The following is a 23,834-nucleotide window of genomic DNA, read 5'->3' as shown; positions in this document are numbered from 1 at the left end:
AGAACACCGTGAATTCATTGTCCCAGGAAGGGGAAACTTTATTGACACATTCCTGGGGTCAGATACATCACATGATCACACTGACAGAACCACAGGCACATAGACACAGGCAACAGAGCATGCACAATGTCGGCACTAGTACAGTGTATATCCACATTTCGCAGCAATGCAGGCTGCTATTCTCCCATGGAGACGATCGTAGAGATGCTGGAGTAGTCCTGTGGAAGGGCTTGCCATGCCATTTCCACCTGGTGCCTCAGTTGGACCAGCGTTCGTGCTGGACGTGCAGACCGCGTGAGACGACGCTTCATCCAGTCCCAAACATGCTCAATGGGGGACAGATACGGAGATCTTGCTGGCCAGGGTAGTTGACTTACACCTTCTAGAGCACGTTGGGTGGCACGGGATACATGCGGACGTGCATTGTCCTGTTGGAACAGCAAGTTCCCTTGCCGGTCTAGGAATGGTAGAACGATGGGTTCGATGACGGTTTGGATGTACCGTGCACTATTCAGTGTCCCCTCGACGATCACCAGAGGTGTACGGTCAGTGTAGGAGATCGCTCCCCACACCATGATGCCGGGTGTTGGCCCTATGTGCCTCGGTCATATGCAGTCCTGATTGTGGCGCTCACCTGCACGGCGCCAAACACGCATACGACCATCATTGGCACCAAGGCAGAAGCGACTCTCATCGCTGAAGACGACACGTCTCCATTCGTCCCTCCATTCACGCCTGTCGCGACACCACTGGAGGCGGGCTGCACGATGTTGGGGCGTGAGCGGAAGACGGCCTAACGGTGTGCGGGACCGTAGCCCAGCTTCATGGAGACGGTTGCGAATGGTCCTCGCCGATACCCCAGGAGCAACAGTGTCCCTAATTTGCTGGGAATTGGCGGTGCGGTCCCCTACGGCACTGCGTAGGATCCTACGGTCTTGGAGTGCATCCGTGCGTCGCTGCGGTCCGGTCCCAGGTCGACGGGCACGTGCACCTTCCGCCGACCACTGGCGACAACATCGATGTACTGTGGAGACCTCACGCCCCACGTGTTGAGCAATTCGGCGGTACGTCCACCCGGCCTCCCGCGTGCCCACTATACGCCCTCGCTCAAAGTCCGTCAACTGCACATACGGTTCACGTCCACGCTGTCGCGGCATGCTACCAGTGTTAAAGACTGCGATGGAGCTCCGTATGCCACGGCAAACTGGCTGACACTGACGGTGGCGGTGCACAAATGCTGCGCAGCTAGCGCCATTCGACGGCCAACACCGCGGTTCCTGGTGTGTCCGCTGTGCCGTGCGTGTGATCATTGCTTGTACAGCCAGCCCTCTCGCAGTGTCCAGAGCAAGTATGGTGGGTCTGACACACCGGTGTCAATGTATTCTTTTTTCCATTTCCAGGAGTGTAGTTTGGCTACTTGCACGTCGTGAGCTACGATACTTTTTCATCCCAAAACCTTTGAAAGGCGGGTGGTTCTCACCCCCATAGTGGTTATTTGCAGACAGTAACTGATGCGTATACCAAGTCTGGTTAACCCTCCGTCGGTCGCAACCTTTTCGTAACTTCGTTCAGTCGCAATGCGCCAAAAAAGTACACATTTCAAATTGTCGTAATTCCCATCTCGTTTTGAATTAGGTGGCTATCCCTTTGTATTAACCTTCTTTAGGATCTAGATTAAGAGATTTAAAAAAAGAATTGAAGGAATGAAGATTGTTATTGCCTAAAACATACGATTTTGAAAACACCTATTTTTTAGCGCACCACTGTACTTGAGTCAAAATTTAGACTGAATGGTGACATAAACAACACACAAAACCACATAGGCACTGCAGTCTGTTCCTAGTGAGCTCAGTCCTCCTCAGATTCGCTGGATTTAGGCTCCTTGGAAAAAGTTGGAAGAATGGCAACTTTGCACTCATCGCAGAAGTCGTTTGCGTGTTTATTGCGTATCGGTTAGGTGCAACACAGACACCTAGACACCTTAAGCCTCCTCAAACCAATTTCAGTCTTGCAAGGCACACACCTAGGCCTCTTGAAGGGTGTTTCGTCTTTATGGTCATCATTATCAAAATTCATTTTGGGGTTGAACTTCCTCATGCAGATTTGGAGACTAGAAGGGATTCCATGCCTCTTCTGGCTCCTTCTCTGCAGCTCTGGGAGAGTAAGCTCGTGAACTAACTTTTTGAGAAACACCCTCCTGCGCAAGGTTCAAGATCATTGCCAAGATAGATGATGTCAACGCTTGTTGTTTCTACATACATCATAAGTTGAACAAATCTAGTCTGCAGTATCCACTCCACCTTTTGTGGAGTTGCAAAATGTTATGATCTCTGGCTTCTTGACCTGTCCAGATGAAGGATCAATAGCATCGTCGTTATGAAGAGAAGAAACGAGGAGAACATTTTTTCTCTCTTGGAATGTATGAGACCACAGTTTTCCCATCGTTGACCCGAACATACTGTCATACTGTTTCCTTCCTTTCACATTTACAAAGGCTGGAGGCAACTCCCTCTTGTTTTTCCTTGCCGTACCGACATAGGTGAGATTATGGCTTTTGAGCTCATCAACAAGCGCAAAGTCGGTAAACCAGTTGTCTGATGTGATATTTCGTCCACTTCACAGTAAGGGCTGAACCACTCGTTTGACGACGTCAGGTGGTTTGTTTCTCAGCCTGAAAGGACCTTTAGGCTGCGTACCAGTGTACACTTCCAAGTTGTATGTGTAGGTCATCTTTGCATCTACGAGGGTGAACAGTTTGATACCATACTTGTTGGTTTTCGAAGGAATGTACTGACGAAAAGGGCATCTTCCTCTGAAACCTGGGAGCATTTCGTCGATGGTGACATTCTCTCCAACAGAGTAGCTCTTTTGACAATTCGCGACAAATACTTGTAAGATTTCACGAATAGGACAGAGCCTGTCAATCTTCTTCCTTTTGCTCTCGAGAATTGCGATCATCGAAGCGAAGGCATCTGACCAAGGTTTTAAAGCGTCTTAGGCTCATACCCAAGCCAAATTTTTCAATACCATCGTTTTCACGTCCCCAAAGCTCTTCTAAACTTTGACTATTGGCCTTATAGGCTAATGCAAGGTACAGTAAACCAACAAACGCCCGAACTTCAGTCGTATCTGTTGACGTAATATCTCTCGCTCTAGCAAAATTCCCCTTGATGCTCTCGATATACTGATTGGTGTATTTCACCATCATTTCAAGCATGGCATCAGTGAAAAAGTGATTCCAACACTCAGCTGAAGTTTTCGCCAGTTTAGCTGCTCCTACGACTCCTGGAAGGTGAGTGATAATATTTTCTGGTCCTCTGCGCCCTCCCCTATTCGGTGGCTTCTTGGTCCACTTGGTCTTCTTATCCTTCCCTAATAGTGCCTCTTCTTCAGTACCACAAGCCTCTTCATCATCAGGATTGTCAGTAAACTCTTGCTCATCTTTCTTCAATCCCATATTCTGACGCAATGTCGCTTTCTTCACCTAAACCTTTTGTTGGCATTGGATCTTCGGCATTATCAGCTGCCAAAAGTCTTATTACCTCATCGACATCTTTCTCGTTACTCAGATCGAACGTTGTCTTCGCCATATTGTCCAAAAATCTGGAACAGAGGACAAACGAAATAATTTAGTTTCGTCACAACGAGTTGGGACACCATTGTTATCTAGAAATACTACATAATAACCTTACAAACTCGTGAAATATAATGAATAAAGATGAATGGAAGAAAAAAATTCAAAATACGAACCTCAGGAAGTGTGACGTCCTTGGTCGAAATGTGCTTTCATGGCCACTTTCTCTGGCTCCAGGTCCCGTGACGACGTAGCGACAACAATGATGGGAGGTCTGTAAGACCTTCCCAAGCCAGGAGGGTACTGGGGAGGGGCACCACTGTTCGCCTTTAAGCAGGAGAGCGAACCAAAAAACTGTAGTTGTGCTTTTTTCGTCCAGGTGCGATCGACGGAGGATTAAAATAGAGCCACTGGTTTAGGAGGACACTTGGAATATACATACATACATACAAATACTGTTATAACATTCATGGATATGTTTTTCACATGTAAACGTATTTTACTTGCCTGTCACACCCATAAAGATATTTGATTGTCTATCATAGACAATGCCTTTCATAATCATAAGCATATTAAAACCTAACAGGTGACTGTCAGTATCACGAATTTCTAAATATTTTTAATTTAATAGTTGACTACGATTATAATCAGTGTTATAATGAATCCTAGGTGCTAACGCTGGAGTAATGCACAGCTTGTGCCCACCTGGTTGACCATGCGGTCTAATGCACGGCTTTCCGGACGGGAAGGAGCGCCTGGTCCCCGGCATGAATCCGCCTGCGGATGGTTTTTAGGCGGTTTTCCATCTGCCTCGGCGAATGCGGCTTGTTCCCCTTATTCTGCCTCAGTTACACTATGTCGGCGGTTGCTGCGCAAACAGTTCTCCGTGTACGTGTACACCACCATTACGCTACCACACAAATATAGGGGTTACACTCGTCTGGTGTGGGTCGTGGGGGTCCACCGGGGGCCCAACTGCACAATAACCCTGGGTTCGGTGTGGGGTGGCGGAGGTGTGCAGTGGACTGTCATCGTGGGGTTGCGGACCACTGTGGCTGCAGCAGGGACGAAGCCTCTTTGTCGTTTCAAGGTCCCCAGTTAACATACAATACAATACAATAGACAGCTTACGTTGAGGCGATTGGTTGATAATACAGAAGAATGTAGACGTTGCGAGTGTATGTGCTTGTTGATCAGAGCAGATGAAGAAGGCATTCACCTGGAAAAGTACTCGAGTATGGGATCCGCTGTAGGGTAGACAAATAGGGCATCTCCACTGTACACATAGCAGGACAGTGTGGATTGTCAAAATCTGTTTGACACAAGAGAGACGTTGAAATATGTGCTGTGTCTGACACCATAAGAAAGGTACTTACTGCCCAATGAAAATGTATTTACGAACTTTTAATGGTCGATTCTCGATTATGAATTAAGAATTCTCATGCAGCCTGAGGGGGTGAAAATGTTGTTAGATTAATTACACTGTATACCAGGTGTGGCTACTGTATAGGTTTGCATTTTTACACTACCCCCAAAAGGAGTAATTTTGTTCAACTGTGCTTGGCTTCTGAGCATTATATACTAGTGGAGAAGTAGCGCCGAACGCAGCGGAGTTGGACGGAATGTGCTGACGGTGACAGTGGGTTGCACCGTGACTGAAAATGCGGACTAGGGTGTCTGAGAGGGGGTGCAGGGAGCGGGAGCTAAGCTTGGCAACACTGTACTCGTGTGCGGGCCTTGTGTGTATATACACCTCACCTGGGCCACCCTGCCAGCCGCTGTAAGTGGGCCCAAACTCTTATGAAGGTAAACGGAAGTACCGGATCTTCGAACAAAGTGAGACCTCACGCCACCTTATCAGTTCAGGTGTAGCCACGAGGGAGCTAACTATTTCCTATGCGTTGTGTTGGTTATTTTAGCGTGTGCTACAGTGAATTTTGAGGCTCAAGTGACAAGTGAATAAGTGAAATAATGAATCATGTAATTTCATTGCTCTCTGAACCCTTCAGTACATGGAAGTTTGAAGAAAAATTATAAATCAAGAGCCTAGGCAGACCGACTCTTGCTTTAACAATTTCGAAGACCGTTAAAATGAAAAATCGCCAATTCAGTATGAAATTTAACTCTGAATTGTACAACAAGCATGAATGGCTGTGTGGTTGTGACATGAAAAATGCTTTTTGTTTTCCTTGTTTATTATTTGGAGGAGATCTTTCACGGTCTAAACACAGAGTCTGTGACATTTAACACCTCCATGACAAAATTAGAAAGCACTAACTTTCTTCAGCCTATGTAAATAACGTTTTGAATATGGCAAGTCTAGACATCGTAAATATAGCTACCCAATTAGACAGTGGGTACAGAAGGTCCGTGGCATTACACAACCAAAAAGTTACCGATAATAGGTACATATTGAATCTAATTGTTAACTGTATTCGTTTCTGTGGTGCATTGGAACTTGCCCTTAGAGGACATGAGACTGAATCATCTTCCAATCCTGGTGTTTTTCGTTCCTTGATTAATTTTAGTGCAGAATTAGACTCTGTATTAAAATTGCATTTAGAGAAAGCTGCAGTTTTCAAAGGAATCTCAAAAACCATTCAGAATGAACTCCTCCAGTGCATGCTTCAAGCCTGTCAAGAGGAAATTAGAAAGGAAATTAAGGGGGCTGAGTTTTTGGGCGTAATAGCTGACGAAATCAGTGACGTAGCCTGTGTTTTCCAGATGGTTATAGTATATAGGTACATCATTTACAGAAAACCAGTTGAAAGAATTTAGGACTTCATAGCACCAGAAAAGCATGATGAACATTCTTTGGCAACGTCCATAATCGAACAGATAAATCATCATTTGGGTAATTGTCAACATAAGCTAATAGTGAAAACATATGATGGTGCAGCAGTCATGAGTGGTTTGTCACGTGGGGTGCAGGCTCATGTTAAGGAAAAGTTTCCCAATGCTTCATACAGTCATTGTTATGCTCACCAGTTGAATCTCATTGTGCTTAAAGCCGCTTCCATTAATAAAAATCTGCGAATATTCTTCACTAAACTTCAGGGACTTTGCAGCTTCTTGTCAGCATCTCCTCAAAGAACTGCAGTTCTCAACGAAATAGTACGAAAACGACTGCCACGTTCAGTGCCTACTCATTGGAATTTTCTGTCACGGAGCGTCAATACCGTTTTCGAATATAGGGTAGATACTATCATGTGCATGAATAACGAGCCAGGGGGAAAACCTGTGTAATGGGAACACGATCCTCCAAGCCTGTGGCTTAGTAACAATTTTGAAGAATGAAAAGTTCATTTTTTGGCATTCATTTTTTCATAAAATCATGATCCATGTGGATATTTTGTATAACTAGCTACAAAAAAAGGGACATTGACCCAACTTACGCACAAAATCAGCTGACAGCTTTTGAGCGTGAAATTGTGAACATTAGGGAAGGAGTGAGTGAAAGTTCAACAGGTTTACACCGTTACCATAAAAGAGGGAGAACTGAAAATGGAGCAGCGATGTGTAATCTACTGCAGGAGGCAAAAGAAGTATGTCATATCATAAGTTACGAGGCAAAAGAAACATTCAAGTTCACTGGTCACCTAGTTGCAGCCTCTCTCTTTCTACCAGAGAAATTCGCTACTTACTCTTCTAGTTTTCCAGAAACATCTTTCAGAGCTACTATTGAATGCTACTCTTTTTGGAAGCAAAGAAACTTCGAACAGAACTCTCTGTTATTTATGGAAGAGAGGAGTTCAAAAGCATGTGTGGAGCTTTGAGCTTTCTGGATTACATAACAGATAATAATCTTTGTGATACACTGAACGAATCTGTGAAGCTTCTGAAAGCGATAATTACCACATCAGAAGCAGAACGTTATTTTTCTTTGGTGATACGCATCAAAACCTTCTTGTGGAATACTACGGACCAAGAAAGACTATCAGCACTCGCGGTGCTCTCTGCTGAACGAGATCTCGTTTTAGGAATTGCAGATTTCAATCAGAGAATGACTGAAAGATTTGCAAATATGAAGGAAAGGAGAACAGAGTTCCTGCACAAGTGATCACTACCACATCCAAATTCAGAGATAAAATCGAATGGCGTTAACATCGTCCTGCTGAAAAGGTTAGTAAGGCATGCCTACCATTTTTTGAGTACATAGAACTGCAATTGATTTTAATTCCTTTTATTCTGCAAAAGTAATATTTTTTTTCTGTGTAGACCTTTTGGTTTTATTATGAGTAGATGCAGGAGTGACACGAGCGAGCGGCCTGTTTATATCAGGCATTACAAAAACATGAGCAGTGTACTGGTGTTCTCTCTTTTGTTGATGTTTTCCTGTACACCACCATGATGAGCCGCCACTGCCGTATACATGTGCATATGAACCAGTCATTCCTAGAAAGTTCCATCCCTCAGCACGTTTATAAGCTAGCTTCATACGCGGTAAAATCGAAAATACCGTCTGCCATGTGGTTCACAATACTTTTGGATCTTGAAATAGCAGATGTAGGATGAGAGGAAGAAAAAGTGTACTACTTGAGGAAATTAGTGCATCATGATTACCAGCATCTATTTGTGTAAAGAGAGGATAGAGAAAGAGAACCTATTTACATACCCTTCTTGCCAGCTGGCTTTTCTCCGCCGCCCTTGCCGCCCTTTTCGCCGCCCTTGGCACCTCCGCCAGCGGCTTTCTTCTGCAAAAGCCAAAAACAGTCCAAACATCACCTTATAGTTTTTACTGCCTCAGAAGTACCCTGTCACTCCAAAAATTTTCGAGACTGAATAAACAAGAAATAGAGAAACATTAAGATGGTGGTTTTACTCCTTCAGGTGTTTTACAAAGTCTCCCTCCAATTGAGTGCAACGCACAGAAGTTTCTTAAAACTATATGAATCTACCAGAAAAGTCGTTCTATAGGATATTGTTCAACTCGCGCGTCACATTGCCTTGAATGTCCGTTACATAGTCAAAATGTGTCCGTTATGCACCCAAAGCGTTGGCCCTTCATTTCAATTGATTCATTTTGTCATTTTGTTGCAGATACGTATTGATAACACCAAGTCTCGTCACCTGTGATGAGTTCTTCCAAATTAGATTAGATTAGACTTACTTTCATTCCAATTGATCCGTATTGAGGATTTCCACCAGGATGTGGAACATGTCAGAAAAACAATAATACATGGCAAATATTTACAACTAAAATAAATAAGCTAATGTACCATTCCACAGGTCCCAAGTGGAATGATCGTCATTTTTTAATGAACACTATATGAAAGTCATGTTACAAATACTAATGCACTGAATTTAAAATAAAAAAGTTTTTTATTTATTTATAAGGTAATAAACATGTAATACAACTACTATAATACTTATTTACAATGAACACATTACTGCATTGAAATGGTGAAGAAGTTAGATTGTACACACACACACACACACACACACACACACACACACACACACACACACAGACAGACACACACACACACACATTTATAATAAACACATTACTGCACTGAAAATGCGCAGAAGTTATATATACTCCTGGAAATGGAAAAAAGAACACATTGACACCGGTGTGTCAGACCCACCATACTTGCTCCGGACACTGCGAGAGGGCTGGCTGTACAAGCAATGATCACACGCACGGCACAGCGGACACACCAGGAACCGCGGTGTTGGCCGTCGAATGGCGCTAGCTGCGCAGCATTTGTGCACCGCCACCGTCAGTGTCAGCCAGTTTGCCGTGGCATACGGAGCTCCATCGCAGTCTTTAACACTGGTAGCATGCCGCGACAGCGTGGACGTGAACCGTATGTGCAGCTGACGGACTTTGAGCGAGGGAGTATAGTGGGCATGCGGGAGGCCGGGTGGACGTACCGCCGAATTGCTCAACACGTGGGGCGTGAGGTCTCCACAGTACATCGATGTTGTCGCCAGTGGTCGGCGGAAGGTGCACGTGCCCGTCGACCTGGGACCGGACCGCAGCGACGCACGGATGCACTCCAAGACCGTAGGATCCTACGCAGTGCTGTAGGGGACCGCACCGCCACTTCCCAGCAAATTAGGGACACTGTTGCTCCTGGGGTATCGGCGAGGACCATTCGCAACCGTCTCCATGAAGCTGGGCTACGGTCCCGCACACCGTTAGGCCGTCTTCCGCTCACGCCCCAACATCGTGCAGCCCGCCTCCAGTGGTGTCGCGACAGGCGTGAATGGAGGGACGAATGGAGACGTGTCGTCTTCAGCGATGAGAGTCGCTTCTGCCTTGGTGCCAATGATGGTCGTATGCGTGTTTGGCGCCGTGCAGGTGAGCGCCACAATCAGGACTGCATACGACCGAGGCACACAGGGCCAACACCCGGCATCGTGGTGTGGGGAGCGATCTCCTACACTGACCGTACACCTCTGGTGATCGTCGAGGGGACACTGAATAGTGCACGGTACATCCAAACCGTCATCGAACCCATCGTTCTACCATTCCTAGACCGGCAAGGGAACTTGCTGTTCCAACAGGACAATGCACGTCCGCATTTATCCCGTGCCACCCAACGTGCTCTAGAAGGTGTAAGTCAACTACCCTGGCCAGCAAGATCTCCGTATCTGTCCCCCATTGAGCATGTTTGGGACTGGATGAAGCGTCGTCTCACGCGGTCTGCACGTCCAGCACGAACGCTGGTCCATCTGAGGCGCCAGGTGGAAATGGCATGGCAAGCCGTTCCACAGGACTACATCCAGCATCTCTACGATCGTCTCCATGGGAGAATAGCAGCCTGCATTGCTGCGAAAGGTGGATATACACTGTACTAGTGCTGACATTGTGCATGCTCTGTTGCCTGTGTCTATGAGCCCGTGGTTCTGTCAGTGTGATCATGTGATGTATCTGACCCCAGGAATGTGTCAATAAAGTTTCCCTTTCCTGGGACAATGAATTCACGGTGTTCTTATTTCAATTTCCAGGAGTGATATCAGTTGGTTTTACTGAGAAATTCGTCAATGGAGTAGAAGGAGTTGGGCACCAATAAATCCTTTAGGCTTCTCTTAAACTGAATTTCATTCGTTGTTAAACTTTTTATGGCTGCTGGCAAGTTATTGAATATGTGTGTTCCTGAATAATGCACACTTTTTTGTACAAGACTAAGTGACTATAAATCCTTGTGAAGACTATTCTTATTTCTAGTATTGATTCCAAGAATTGAGCTGTTAGTTTGAAAAAGTGATATATTTTTAATGACAAATTTCATTAAGGAATAAATATATTGGCAAGCAGTAGTTAGTATCCCTAGTTTCCTAAACAGGCTTCTGCAGGATGTTCTTGAGTTCACACCACATATAACTCTTACTGCACGTTTTTGTGCCTGGAAAATTTTAGCTTGGCTTGATGGATTACCCCAAAAAATAATCCCATATGACATTATGGAATGGAAGTAAGCATAATATGCCAGCTTTTTCATTTTTATATCCCCTATGCTGACAGAAAGAACTGTCCCCGTTTTTCATTTCAATCAAGTCGCGGCACGCGTCCACAGTCGTTCTTTTTGTTCGGGAGTCAAGTTGTGCGGGACGAACTTTGGAAACACTTTCCTCTTCTTCAAAACTATAGACAATTTACTGAACACTTGACACTGAAATATTGCTCCACTGCGATTTGTAACATAACAACGTTGATGTACTATGGCCGCACATCCACTGTCTGCTTACAGCTGACTACTCGAATGCACATCTGTTATTTACAGTTGTTAGTTCAAGCTGCCACCGTAGTTACTGTGCTGGCGTCGCTTATACACCAGGAATAAACTAAGTTTCGGAACTTTTTGGATGAACGGTATACGTTAAAGTCGTAGAACACGTTTGCTGTCGACAATAAGTTGCTCTGCGCGTACACTGGATTCCAAACCACAGAAATAGCGACAACGCAAGCAAATGTAAATCAGCTGATACGAAAGCGAAATATATTGTTACCACGTTACTTCCACATAAAACTGATACATGTCAACTAGCATCGACTGCACACTGGTATCAACTATATGTTAAAGAATAAGGTGGCAGTCCACTGTTCACCTTCGTCCCACTCTTGCACCCTCACCCCCCGCCCACCTATTCATCTTTCAGAACTTCAAGTTCATCACTTCTCCTTCCTTTCTCAGATATATTAAAAAAAATGCACAGTAACATAATTAAACGACAAATAGGAAACAACAAGAAAGGAAGAAGAGGAACTGAAGTTGTTAACGTGATCCTAGTTGTTCAATACGATTGTTAAAAAAAATAAACGACAAAATATCCGTATCTTTGTTGAACCATTGTGGACGCCGGACAGTGGCTGGTCAAGTATTTATCAAGGCAAATTGCCAAACAGCCGTGCAATTTGAGAAGTTATTTTATTTTCACAACCAGTTTCGGCAGTTCAATATGCCATCTTCAGGCTCCATGTGCACCTCATGTATAGACACTCAAACATATCGACATTGGCATACTGGAGCCGTGTATTCGTATTTCAAGTGCTCCCTTGAAGACTTGACAAGGCTGTGAAAATAAAAAAAATTCACGGCTGTTTGGCCGTTTTCCTTTTTAAATAATAACACCCATATGACGAATGGCAATAGAAGACAACATTTTTAGATGAAAGGCAAAACTAGCGGTAAAGTTGGTAACACTGCACAAAACACAAAGGTCATCTTTACCCACGAACATACAGACAATTTCACATCAAGAAATGCATAGTTCTGCAAGGAAATTTGGGATCAGGCCAGAATCAACAGTGTAAAACGAAGGAATAAATCAAAAACGTACAAGAGGATGTGTCCTGACGTGAACGAAAACTAAGCATAAACATAAGAAGTAAAATCAACGTTTTCTGTAACTAACTGTTTTTCGACCTGGAAAGCAAGTCTAATTGTAAATATCTTTCATTACCGACAGCTGATGATGCTTTATTTCAATAAAACGAAACACGTTTTGTAACAAAAATAGTATTTTCTTGTAGTTGCAAAACCGGATTTGAAATACCTTCAACAATAGCCAAGGAACTGCGCAATAAATTGCTAACCTGTTTCTCTATTGAAACGAGGTACCTGCATTAATTTGCCAGTAGATGTCACTTTCAAGCTGTTTGTCTTGACGTTGTATCCGGCAGCTATATTGTGGATAATTATAAAGGAAAGCCTTCAGCAATCAGTCTGTCAGTATGTGAGCTGTATCCCAGAAGAATGTCGAGGCGAAATCAGTAAATTGTAATGTGATATTTTTACGTGCAGCAAAAAATCATATTAGAGGGTAGCTAGAAGGCGTCGTTTGAACGACTATAGTTGTGGGAGAATAGTTAACTTGCTTGAGGTGGGTTACACCATCACCTTCTATTCGACATCATTGATAGTGTCATAAACAGTGACGAAAGCTGTTATAGCCAGATAAACAGATATTGTATGAGTATAAGTGTATCGTGGAGAAGAGAATGAGATACACTACTTCCGCACAGACTGCTTCTAATTTTGCTAGTGCTTCTGGCACACATGCACCCTCAAAACTAAGAATTCTCTCCATTGACTCCTATATTAAGTCGTTTCTGTCTGTAGGTGCATTTGATATTGTGGTCAGGATCAGCTGAAGTGTATGAGGATCATGAATATATCAGCATAACTAGAAATCCTGAATGGCAGCTAACCAGCTGAGAATGAGGATCACACTATTTTGTCCAACATATATCAAATTGTTACAGTTACAGAATATGTTCAGTGATAGCCAGGAATGGTGTAAGATTTGCAGCAATAAAATCATGGCACACATTTGTAGTGGAATGTGAGTACATAGTGCTGATATGCGTATTCGTCATATGTCTTACTGCCCTTATAGGTAAATTTCTGCCATTTTTAGATATGATAATAACAGATTGCATTTGTTGTTTTCTTATCACCACTGGTTTCCTTATTTTTGATTTGTACTTTGTACCTCACAGAAAGATCTGATGGATATCAATTACAATTTAGTTACTGAAATTAAGGCAGAACGTTCACAGCAACAGCGCATTAAAAATCCACATCACCGCGACAGTAACTTCTGTGTGGCAGCGGGACCATTAAACAACCACATCTATGGCAGTGGCGAGACTCGAAACCGTGACATTAACTTCTGTATGGCAGCGGGACTACTCTGAATCCACAAAGACCGACACCTTTGGAATTTCTGAATAATTTTGTGAAGAGTATACCAAAGACACACAGGCTATACAAAAATATCTCTGGTATCCATTAGCCAGTAGTGAGGCAAACAATGTACCAGACCGCTCTCCATTGTTGCCAGATGTACCCAAGATGGCGGCGATGACGCCATCCAAGATGGTTGGCTGTAGAATTGGCAACAGTGCATGATGTCATCCAAGATGACGGCTGTGACGTCATCCAAGATGGTGCATTTTGGCAGGAAGATAGGTCAATTGGGTTACCTCCACTAACCTAACCCCCCTCCCCACCCCTCCCCCAGAAAATGGCGGGAAGTTCAAATTCCATCAGGACAATGAAACACACCTTTACTAACATCAGAAAATAGTGGGAAGGTAGGTCACTTGGGCTACCTCCACTAACCTAAGTCATCCGACTGCCACCTCTGACTCACTGCCACGACTGACAGGAAGTTTGAGTTTTGGAGGGAAGATAGGTCAATTGGGCTATCTCTACTAACCTAAGAAATTGGCAGGAAAGAAAGGGTAGTTGGGCTATCACCACTAACCCAAGTCATCCAACCTCCATCTCGTCCTAGGAAATGGCGGGAAGAGGACTTGAGCTGTGCTGAACATAAGTCTTTATTTTGCATGCACTATTTATTGAAGGAATTAGAGGCAATGCCACCATTAAGTGTAATCACCATGGGGCTCAGAGTCCAAGTGACCTAGTACACAGTACAACCAACAGCGGGCACTGTCGTTCGTTCCATGATGTAATCCAAGCTGGCGGTCTAGGGTGGGGGGGAAATGGCGGGAAAATTTGTGGTTGCCATGGGGTCTAGAGTCCAGCTGACCTACTACACAATACTGCCCCAAGGGGGCATTCTGTGATGTAACCCAAGGTGGCTGGAGGGGAAAAAATACTCAGCCTGCACTGAGCTGCTGAAGAGAGGAAGGAGTATAATTTCTTTATTTTGGAACAATTTATTTATGGATGGGCTTTAGATAGCATATTTATTACACTGATACAAAACACAAGCTCTGACATGCTTGGGGTCACGCCACACAGCCTACAGACCTATAAACTGCTCATAAATTACTGAAATAATTCTCTGCAGACACGAAAACAACTCATAAATTACAGAAATAATTTTAGTACACAGCGCACAGACATTCAAACTCCTCCTAAATAATGCAGTACACTGATGAGAAGACACTAAATCAATTATTAAACAGTCCAAACCACCAATAGCTCATCCTACAGACCTGCTTGAAACGTAATGCAACAAACACGCAAACAATGTGTGCAGGCACCGCCTGTTGCCCCCAGTCCACTGGACCGCAAAGGAGGCTACTGCACACAATCTCAGAAGTCGGAACGCACCGGCAGCTGCCAAGCCACGCACAGGTGCCCGTTCGGGTCCCTCAAGCATGAGGCGGCAGCATCCCTTTCATACCTGACGCCTGAAAAATTCCTCTCTAAATAGGTGATCACTCAGGCACCATTGCTGACGAAACTGGACAGGAGCGAAGACCTATTTGCAGACTGCACTCTGCAAGGGAACATGTATGTCGATGACGCCGCGAGCCACTGCTGGACACAGGCCATCGCACACACTGCCTAGAGAGAGGAGGTGAAAGTTGGGTCTGTTTTTGGGTATACAGTTACAGTTTTTCGAGTGCTATACTAACATCACAGATCTCCAAGGCACGCTCACGCTGATCCCATACGCGAGACACCTCTGGGCAGCACGTGTATTTACCATTGCTGACGTGACGCCTGCGGGTACTGACGTCACAGAACAGCACAGGGTGCATTGTTCCTAGCGGTCCTAATGGGACATGTGAGCTGAATCTAGACATGCATGTGTACCTAGGGCGGCTCACACATTGTGCAAAATGTTCGACCTGCTACCAATATACGTCTCAGAAATGTTAAATGTTCTCACACTAGAACCCTGTGCACCCTCATGACAACACCGTTAATCATAAAAGGATTCTTGTTGTTTGGAAAGAGAGCACTCTCTAAGCACAGAAAGATATGTGTGTACCATGTCAATAGCTGTACTTAGCTCAAACGTCAGAAGCCCTTAATATCTAATGAGCGACACTATTTTGGTACGTATCCGATGCGCTATTCAGAATGACCTCTGTTGGTCATTGGATATTAAGGGCGATGAAGCCGACGTTGTACATCCTTTCATGCAATTACATTAAGCCTGTCATACTAATTAGACCTTTTTTGGTCAATAGCGCTTAGAATTTAATATAGTAACTTTACTCACTTCTCCAAGCATATTCATCAAATACTATCACAGACCCCAAGTAATTAAAAAATTTATCCCCCATATTTTTAGCATGCTTCTAGCTGATGGTATTTAGTCTGTCCTATGTGCATGCGTTTTGACCATCTGTGGAATTTGCGGTCCCACATATTTAGTTTCAGCCTATCTACCTTCTATAACTACATAAAATCGTACTCGAGCTAGGACATTATACATACACAAGCATTAACTTCCTGCACCTTTGACCCGGACATCGGATCACTTTTGTAATACATTTAATGCCAATCACATGGAAGAAGACGATTTCTCAATATGTGCTTGCGGATTTCTTTCTGACATTCTCACAGCATAGCTGCCGGCGCTACCTCAGTTTACCCGAGAGCCCGTGGCCCACCGGACGTTGGCTGGGGTGAGGAAGCACGCTCCTGAAGTTTGAGCTAAGCTCAGCTATTGCCATGGTACACATGTACTACTTATTTTACATTTTACGCGATTCTATTGCACTTTTGGGCGTTCTGTATTAATGTTGCACCATGCCTCATTAGGCAGTTTGTCGTTTTAGTTTGTTCCAAAGAAGGTGTGGTTATCTGCGCTGAACCCTAGGTCAACATCCGGTTTGTATTTGCAATTGAGGCAGATTCTTTATAATCATTGAATAGAGCATTATGATTGCATTTTGTACAGATCACCATATTGCACCGACATTTAAAACCCTGTAAAGTGGTTTACAGATCGTCAAATACAGAAAAACACTTACTCAATTACATTGCTCTCCCACTGAGGAAAGGAGCTTGACTAATAGAGCGCAAAACAGATCTCCAACCCAGCAATATATCACCGTGTACTATCTTGATGTAATAAACACACAATTCATATCCTGCGTCATAAAAAATCAACACATTTACATCATTCATACACATGCTGCAAAGACACACAGCACCATATACACTCCTTGCAGCACTAGATATTTTCGTGCGATGTCGGCGGTCACCCACCCTAGACAGGTGACCAGAGAGCCTGCAGCAGTCCAAAGTCACTCTCAGAACTGTTCAAGAAATTCAGGCTCATACACCCTGGGCACAAACACGTTACTGTTTCTGGTCTGGACCTGCTTGCTTTTTCTACACCCACCTCCAGACTCTCGGATTACAAGAATTCATGTATTTTCCCATGTTTTGCCATAATATGATGCCATTTTCGCGGTACTTCTCGATATCAAGTACCCAGAAGTATCCTACCGATCGCTTGTCCAACATAATTCCGAAGATATAGACTGGAAATTATTTCTCTACATACCCGAAACTTTAGCTAGGTGGGGAGTGCTGTAAACCACTGTCTAACGAGAAACTTGTCACTTCTGTGGAGACATTTACGCGGAAGCTCGAAATAAATAGAGAAAACTGATATTTCCACTCACAAATACTGATGTCGGTGATTTAGCAGATTCCAAATGATCCCTATAATTTACAAGGTCAACTAAAATGACTCTCATGTCTAGAGAACTGGCAAACGTGTCTTCCACATGCTAGAGGCACACACCACAATCGATCTTCTCTCAACTAAATAAAGGCGCGGAACGTGCAGAAGTAGTCAAGCAAACAATTTACATGGGAGGGAGTAATTGTCCAGGGCAAACGCACCTCTATATTCAACCTTCTACAATTGCCATACGATCACGAAAGCTATCCAGCACATATTAAGCTATAGTTCGCTATTTGTTCATCTATAAGACAACACGGTTAAGTCATCTACATTCCTACACTCCAACAGGACTCTCCATTCGGACAGCTCCTACCGTTAATGGGAAAAGTGAGTCACCCCTGCACAGGTCACCGGCGCTGATCGCCATGCACGCACAGGCAGAATCATCGTCCTAAGAAATCGGTCACATATATATTTTATCCCTGTACTTACAACTAAATGTTACGATCGCGGATTCAATTGAACTACATTAGACAATGAGCGAAGTATCGGAAATACACCCAGTTGATGGCTGTGGCTCTGGAAGTAGAAATATCAGTGCCATTCCTATGACATGACATACCCTTCCCTGTGCTATCACAGTACTGGACGTTAAATCGATACCTTCCTTACGAATGGACATAGTCATTTAATTTGCACATGTCGGAACAGAAACACATACTTTATAAGCCTGATGCTCAAGGCGATACTATCATGCACCCCCTACTAGTAAGTATAACACTTTGTCAATAACTGATCGCTGGCGATACGAAATAATACTGACCAAAAATCAACAATGGGTCGATATATCTCATAAATTTTTCTCTCGAGTGCTACCACCGTGTCTTAGAAAGACAGGTTTGATCGTCTTACAAACCGCCAGATGCTAAAACAACCCAATCCCAACAACTACTGTATGTTACTGTCACAAGCGGTCTTGGTTTCAAATGTGCACACAAGTACCCATTTTAAAAGCTATATTGGCTTCATAAATACACATATGGCATTACCTACGAATCACGTGATTTTTCCAGACAAATACAGAGACGGTGATCGCTGGAGTGTATATTATCAGACTAGCAGTCCCGTTACATGTAGCCCACGATGCAACCTCATGTAATCGCTGAATTTTGAAAGTGATTCGGCTAAGGAACATGGTACGAAACAGCCATTTGCAAACCCCCCCCCCCCACACGCCGCCGCCACCAGATATTTCTCCAGTATTTGTAACATAGTCTGTCTCAATACCATGTCAGAGGTTCTGCGATATATCCACCGAGTTATAGGCGATGACTGATTTAGAAGGATCACAAACAGTAATAGATGGTGTGCTGATTGAGGTAGTAAGAAATGTACACTAGCTTTTCAGATCTCTAGTGCTACGCTATCTGCTAGAGATGATGCATATGACTTGGAATCAAGTGTTTCCATACAACCACATACATGCATTGGATCCTGTGGTGAAGTCTTTTAATGGTTACAGCCACAACTGAATCATATTTCTGGTTCCCTCATATCTCGAAACGAGTCACCTTTCTCGAACCAGTCTGCTACAGTCAAATTCCCACCTCGTTACAGGTAGCCCCTATGCTTGCTGCAACTACTATGCGCTACCGTCCCTGCAGCTTTGAGCACGTGATCGCTCCAATGTATCTCGGAACTGCGTAGGGGTCACAGGAAATTGTTTTTTTCTGCTTTAACATGCTTCGTACACTGCCATGCATTTTGTTTTACCACCACGACTTTGAGGTCTGTGTCTGGTTCTAATTCTGACATTAACACGTTCTGATCCGTTGCTCTCGCAGAAAACTAGACGTTGCATGGTGTAAATCATCTTGTTACTCCAGTTACCATAACAAGCCGCACACACTGGATGATTTTAAATAAAAGACAGTTACAATATAAGGAAACTGAAAGAGTTTGGCGGCGTTGTCGAGAGTTTCCAAACTGCTGTCCTAAAGTGATTGACTACTTCTACATTTAAACTCATCTGTCACAGTGACGGAGTAGCTGATGTCTCCACGTTCCGTTTTGACTTATTCCTCATATTACAGTCATGATTGTGATCACTGTCAATCATTATGTGGTACCAAACAGCGTGCCAGTGGACGGATGGGATTTAAAACACACCTGCGATGTACTGAAATAATAAGCATTACAGTTGATTGTGTTAACAATTTTACCAATTTTACAGTAATTTCAACACCACCCTGTGATGTGACAGCATGTTTTCCAATTTCAGTATCATAACTAAACCACCCCCTCCCCACTTTGCAAGTATAATTGACTATGTGGATAGATGAATATGCAGTACGTCCAAGCATTGTTAATTTTTGAACACATCCATCATCAAAGTCTATCAGACAGTGCACTACATATTTTAACACTTTGAGCATAGTGCTCAAATTACAATATCTCTCTATGCTGATGGGAGTCACAGAGCATTCTCGCAGTCCTGTAATCACACAGAGCCAATGTTTTAAGGAAGTAGTTTTCTCGTTTTACGATTGGATAACATAGTTTATTGTAGAGAAACAGGGAAGAAGGAACTATGTCACGCACTTGAAATACATATTTCTTTCATTGGAATATTAACAGCACTACATTATTGCCCGTTTCAAGTGCGGAGCCTTGTAGCCCTAGTGGTGCGTGTGTTTATGATCTCTCTTACCAATACCTCCCAGGTACTGACCCTAGACTCTGGAATAATTCTTTAAAATTGATAGCGTTGTTGATTCACATAAAAATGCTTCGAACTTCATAAATCTGGAGCTCCGTCGCGCATACGCATAAAAATCAGCCATTTCTTTTCTTCTTCACTTTATGCTATTACATCACAGCACTTTCAAATCGGTGACTATACATCGAGAAGGAGTGCTAACCACTTCGACATGGGCGCATACCTGCCGGTGTGGCCGTGCAGTTCTAGGCGCTTCAGTCTGGAACCGCATGACCGCTACGGTCGCAGGTTCGAATCCCGCCTCGGGCATGGATGTGTGTGATGTCCTTAGGTTAGTTTGGTTCAATTAGTTCTAAGTTCTATGGGACTGATGACCTCAGAAGTTAAGTCCCATAGTGCTCACAGTCGTGGGCGCATCTCGAGAAATCTTGTCCACTTGCATGGGCAAGTACTCGGCAAGCTCCATTCATTCACGAGATGTGAAATGTAGTGGTCTACTTCTGGTCAGTTTCAGATTAAATTGTTAACGGTGCTGCAGGGCAAGTTGGTCAATGACAATGTGATTGGGGGGGGGGGGGGGGGGGGGGGGGGAGGGGTTCAGTCTTTAATTTTACCCTAAGACTACGAGAATGCGAGAATGCTCTGCGACTCCCATCAGCATAGAGAGACATTGTAATTTAAGCACTATGCTCAAAGTGTTAAAATATATAGCTCACTGTCCGATATACTTTGATAATGGATGTATTCAAGAATTAACAATGCATTGACGTACTGCACAGTCGTCTACCCACATTCGCAGTGATACTTGCAAAGTGGGGAGGCGGTGGTTTAGTTATGATACTGAAAATGGGAAACATGCTGTCACATCACAGGGCAGTGTTGAAATTACTGTAAAATTGGTAAACTTGTTCACACAATTAACTGTAATGCATATTATTTCAGTAGATCGCAGGTGTGTTTTAAATCCCATCCGTCCACTGGTACGCTGTTTGGTACCACATAATGATTGGCAGTGATCACAAACATGAGTGCAATATGAGGAATCAGTCGAAACGGAACGTGGAGACATCAGCTATTCCGTCACTGTGACAGATGAGTTTAAATGTAGAGGTAGTCAATCACTTTAGGACAGCAGTTTTAAACTCTCGACAACGCCGCCAAACTCTTCCAGTTTCCTTCTATTGTAACTGTCTTTTATTTAAAATCATCCAGTGTGTGCGGCTTGTTATGGTAACTGGAGTAACAAGATGATTTACACAATGCAACGTCTAGTTTTCTGCGAGAGGCAACGGATCAGAACGTGTTAATGTCAGAATTAGAACCAGACACAGACCTCAAAGTCGTGGTGGTAAAACAAAATGCATGGCAGTGTACGAAGCGTGTTAAAGCAGAAAAAAACAATGTTTCAAACAACAACGCAGTGTGTACTTGCTTGTAGTTTGAAGAAGCATGACAATGCAGTAGCAAAATCCACGTCCTTCCCCCAGTTCCGGTACTGTCTTTTACACTACCTTGTGTTGCAGGAGCAGGCGTAGTCTCCGTCGAATGGTCAAAACACAATTCTGTCGCACTAACTCAGCTTCGCCTGTTTCTACCCGGGTTGGAGAAGGTGGTAGATATAGTTTTCCTCTGACCCCTACTCAGTCCTGAGTTACATTGGAACGATCACGTACGCAGTGCTGCAGGGATGGTAGCGCAGAGTATGAGAGGCGGTTTGTAAGACGATTAAACCTGTCTTTATAAGATATGGTGGTAGCACTCGCAAGAAAAATTTGAGACATATACACCCATCGTTGATTTTCGGTCAGTGTTATTTAGTATCGCAAGCGATCAGTTATTGACAAAGTGTTATACTTAGTAGTAGTGGGTGCGTGATAGGTTCGCTTTGAGCATCAGGTGTTTTTATGTGTTTGTGGGTTTGAGTTATGTGTTTGTGTTTGGACATGTGCAAAGGAAATGACCATGTCCATTCGTAAGGAAGGTATGGATTTGACGTCGAGTACTGTGCTAGCAAAGGGAAGGGTATGTCACGTCATAAGAATGGCACTGATATTTCTATTTCCAGAGCCACAGCCATCAACTGGGTGTTTTTCCGATAGTTCGATCATTGTCTAACGTCGTTCAACTGAGACCGCGATCGCAACATTTAGTTGTAAGTGCAGGGATAAAATATATATGTGACTGATGTCTTAGGACGATGATTCCACCTGTGCGCGTTTTGGGATTAGCGCCGGTGACCTGCGCGGAGATGACACATTTCCCGTTAACGGTAGGAGCTGTCCGTAGGGAGAGTCCTGTTGGAGTGTAGGAATGTAGATGACTTAACCGCGTTGTCTTCTAGACGACCGAATAGCGTACTAATACTTAGTATGTGTTTGATAGCTTTCATGATGGTGTGGGAATCTGAGAAGATTGCATATGGAAGTGTGATTGCCCTGGACCACAATTCCCTCCCATGTAAATTGCTCGGTTGACTGCTTCTGCAGATTTCGCGCCTTTATTTAGTTGAGAGAAGATCGATTGTGGTGTGTGCATCTAGTGTGTGGAAGACACGTTTGCCAGTTCTCTAGACATGAGAAACACCTTAGCTGACCTTGTAAATTATAAGGATGATTTGGAATCTGCTACATCACCTACATCGGTATTCTTGGCGGAAATATCAGTTTTCTCTATTTTTTCGAATTTACGCATAAATGTCTACGCGGACGTGACAAGTTTCTCGTTAGACAGTGGTTTACAGCACGCCCGACCTATCTAGAGTTTTGAATTTATAGAGTTATAATTTCCAGTCTATATCTTCGGAATTATGTTGGACAAGCGATCGGAAGGATACTACTGTGTACTTGATATCGAGAAGTACAGCGAAAATCGTCGAATATTATGGCTAACCATGGGAAAATACATGTGTTTTTGTAATCCCAGAGTGTGGAGATGGGTGTAGAAAAAGCAAGCAGGTCCGGACCAGAAACAGTAATGCATTTGTGCCGAGGGGGTATGAGCCCAAATTTATAGAACTGTTCTGAGAGTGACTTCAGTCCATGCGGGCGCTCTGGTCACTTGTCGAGGGTGGACGACTGCCGACCTCGCTCGCAAATATCTAGTGCTGCGAGGAGCATATACAGTGCTGCCTGTCTTTGCAGAGTATGTACGAATCATGTAAAAGGGCTGGTTTTGTATGGCGCAGGATACGAATTGTATGTTTAGTACATCGACATGGTATCTTGCTGGGCTGGAGATCTGTTTTGCGCTGTAATGTTCAAGCTCCTGTCCTCAGTGGGTGAGCAGTGTAATTGAGTAAGTGTCTTTCCATATCTGACGATCTGTAAGCCACTTCACAAGGTTTAATTGTCGGTGCAATATGGTGATCTGTAAAAAATGCAGTCGTAATGCTCTACTCATTCACAAGACAGTGTTTGTGCTGGGATGCAGGAGCGTCTACAAACTGATTCGAACAAGATGGAGGCAAGGTATGTATGGAAAGTTCTGAGAAAGCAAGTGTTGAAAGACAAGTTGAAGCTGACCATCCATCTCTGGCAGGGATGCCGTCACTCATCCGCCATTGTGGCCTTAAGGCACCTCCAGACCTGCAGCTGTAGGATACCGATAATTCCGGCCATTTTTTCTTTTCTGTAAGACAGTGCTTCGAATTCTGTTTGCATAATTGTTTTGATTCCC

The 23,834-nt window shown here is 43.8% G+C and overlaps 2 long non-coding RNA genes across 2 annotated transcripts in view; both read right to left on the bottom strand.

Annotated features, from left to right (window-relative positions):
* The window catches only part of LOC126297878 (uncharacterized), a 151,191-nt gene that overhangs the window by 12,307 nt on the left and 115,050 nt on the right, over nucleotides 1–23,834 (bottom strand). Inside the window, exon 3 of the long non-coding RNA XR_007552581.1 lies at nucleotides 8,190–8,268. This is a non-coding gene — a long non-coding RNA (uncharacterized LOC126297878). The remainder of the gene's footprint in view (nucleotides 1–8,189; nucleotides 8,269–23,834) is intronic.
* LOC126297879 (uncharacterized) lies at nucleotides 1,696–3,964 on the bottom strand. Its single transcript, XR_007552582.1, has 2 exons — nucleotides 3,751–3,964; nucleotides 1,696–3,603 (listed from the first exon to the last, which is right to left on the bottom strand). It is a non-coding gene; the product is annotated as an uncharacterized LOC126297879 (long non-coding RNA).

This window comes from Schistocerca gregaria, chromosome X (genome assembly GCF_023897955.1).
Source record: "Schistocerca gregaria isolate iqSchGreg1 chromosome X, iqSchGreg1.2, whole genome shotgun sequence".
NCBI lineage: Eukaryota > Metazoa > Arthropoda > Insecta > Orthoptera > Acrididae > Schistocerca > Schistocerca gregaria.
This window is presented reverse-complemented; position numbering and strand designations above follow the sequence as displayed.